The following is a 2,500-nucleotide window of genomic DNA, read 5'->3' as shown; positions in this document are numbered from 1 at the left end:
ATAATAATAATGATAATAATAATAATAATAATAATAATAATAATAATAATAATAATAATAATAATGATAATAATAATAATAATAATAATAATAATAAATAATAATAACAAAAAGGAAAGGATCCAAAATTATGATAATGATATTAAAATTGACACTCACTATACTAATGACGATCGTCACTGTTGCAATAATAATGTTAATTATGATGATAATGATGATATGGTGATGATAATATTCATGGTGATAATAATAATAAAAATGATAATAATAATAATGATAATGATAATAATAATAATAATAATAATAATAATAATAATAATAATGATAATAGTAATAATAATAATAATAAGAATAACAACATACTTATTATCAATAATGATGGCAAGGATAATGATAATAATGATGAATATGACAAAAATAGTAATAATGACTATAGTAATAACAACAACAAAAACTACAACAACAACAACAATAATAATAATAATAATAATAATAATAATAATAATAATAATAATAATAATAATAATAATAATAATAACAATATAGTAATAATGATGAAAATGATAACCATAATAAAAATCATAATTATTGCTATCATTATAATTATTATTACTATTATTATTACTACTATTATTATCATGTTTTTTCTTACAATCAGTATTAACGAAAGGTGAAACAATGCAGAGCTCCACTGATATGAATAAATAACAACCCTCCCTGATCAGGTCTCGAACCTTGGCTGCTCCAGGTATGACCCTGATGACAAGTATAATGTAACCATACCATACGACCCACAGAAAAAAAAATGGGTGTTGGGATGAGGACAGAAATAATACAGAAAATGAGTCTCCTTGGGCCTGCCAGGATTTTTTTTATAAGGATTCTCTTGGTGTAGATCGAAGGTGAGGGTTAACCATAGAACCCAGCATCATCTGATATGACCCGCCTCCGTGAGATTGTATATTAGACAAGATTAGTCTGAGAAAAGGAAATGATGAAAATGATAATGGTGATAGCAATAATGATGACGACGACGACGATGATGATGATGATGATGATGATGATGATGATGATGATGATGATGATGATGATGATGATGATGATGATGATGATGATGATGATGATGATGGTGGTGGTGGTGAAAATTATATACTACCACTACCAATGGTTATAATGGTAGTAATGATGATAATATATGATAGTGACTATGATATTGCTATCAATGCAGTATTTCCAGCAGATTGATAGCAGGAAGAAGTGAAATAGGTTTTGAATTATGTCTCGAGCACCCAGATAATTCGACTCCTGTTGTTTCGGTTGGGATTGTTTCGAAGCTTCATTCACAAGACAGTCGTCCGTGAGTGTACATGTTCATAAGCGCAAGCAACTGAGTTTTATGATTCACAACGCTAGCAAAACGGTCTCCGCTACTTTAAACTTTTCATAAAAGCACGAATATTCATGAATCAAGCTGTGATTCATGGACCCTACCAGTCCAGGCTAAGGTATTCACGTTAAGTAACTTTGCTTCTCATGCATTACTTATGCAGACTGTATAATACAATCTTTACGCTGTTGACCGTTACCCTTGTACAGTGATTCAATGGAGCTTATGATTTATTTTGGTGATTCTTATAGTGGTATTCGTCATGATGATGTCAGTGTAGATAATGACAATGGTGAGGGTGGTGATTATGATTATGGTAATGCTGACAGTAATGAGAATAATATGATAGCATAATAACGATGATAATCATATTCATAGCAATAATAGTAATAATAATAATGATAGTAACAATACTTATAATAGGAATAATAATGAGAATGAAGATGATGACAAAATGCAGTAGCAAAAAATATTACCATTATAACGCTAGTAATTATAACAGCTTCTGCTCGCTAAATCCTCCTTCAGAGCATGTTGCTTCCAGTAAATAAATAAACCCGACTATTATTTCCGATCAGGAAATAACGATATTGGTGATAGTAACAGTAATGATGATGATACTAATAACAGTAAAAAATATGAAAGTTAGCAGTAACCATGAAAATAATAACAGTGATAATAACCAGGATGATGATAATAATGAGACTACAGTGATGATAGTAACGATAATATCAACGATGATAACAAGTATAAAAAGGATGATAATAATGATAACGCTAATGACAAGGTAATACAATCATGACGATAATGTTGATGATAATAATGGTGATAATAGTGATAATACTAATAGTAATGAGAATAATAACACCGCCACCTAGAACAACAACAAATATAACATAATAGTATATGGAATGGCACTCGGTCACCTTGCTTAACCTTTAAATAAGACAGGGATGGGTAACCTGTAACTCAGCAGCAGCCAGAGGACAGAGTTTCATATTTATAAATAGATTATGTTACTAGAGACTTCCAAATATGAATAAAGTTTGATATATTCATCTGTTCCTGTATGCACTGTGACGGTGATACAATATTTGATATGAAAACGGAAGA

This window comes from Penaeus monodon, chromosome 18, assembly GCF_015228065.2.
Source record: "Penaeus monodon isolate SGIC_2016 chromosome 18, NSTDA_Pmon_1, whole genome shotgun sequence".
In the NCBI taxonomy this organism is placed as follows: domain Eukaryota; kingdom Metazoa; phylum Arthropoda; class Malacostraca; order Decapoda; family Penaeidae; genus Penaeus; species Penaeus monodon.
This window is presented reverse-complemented; position numbering follows the sequence as displayed.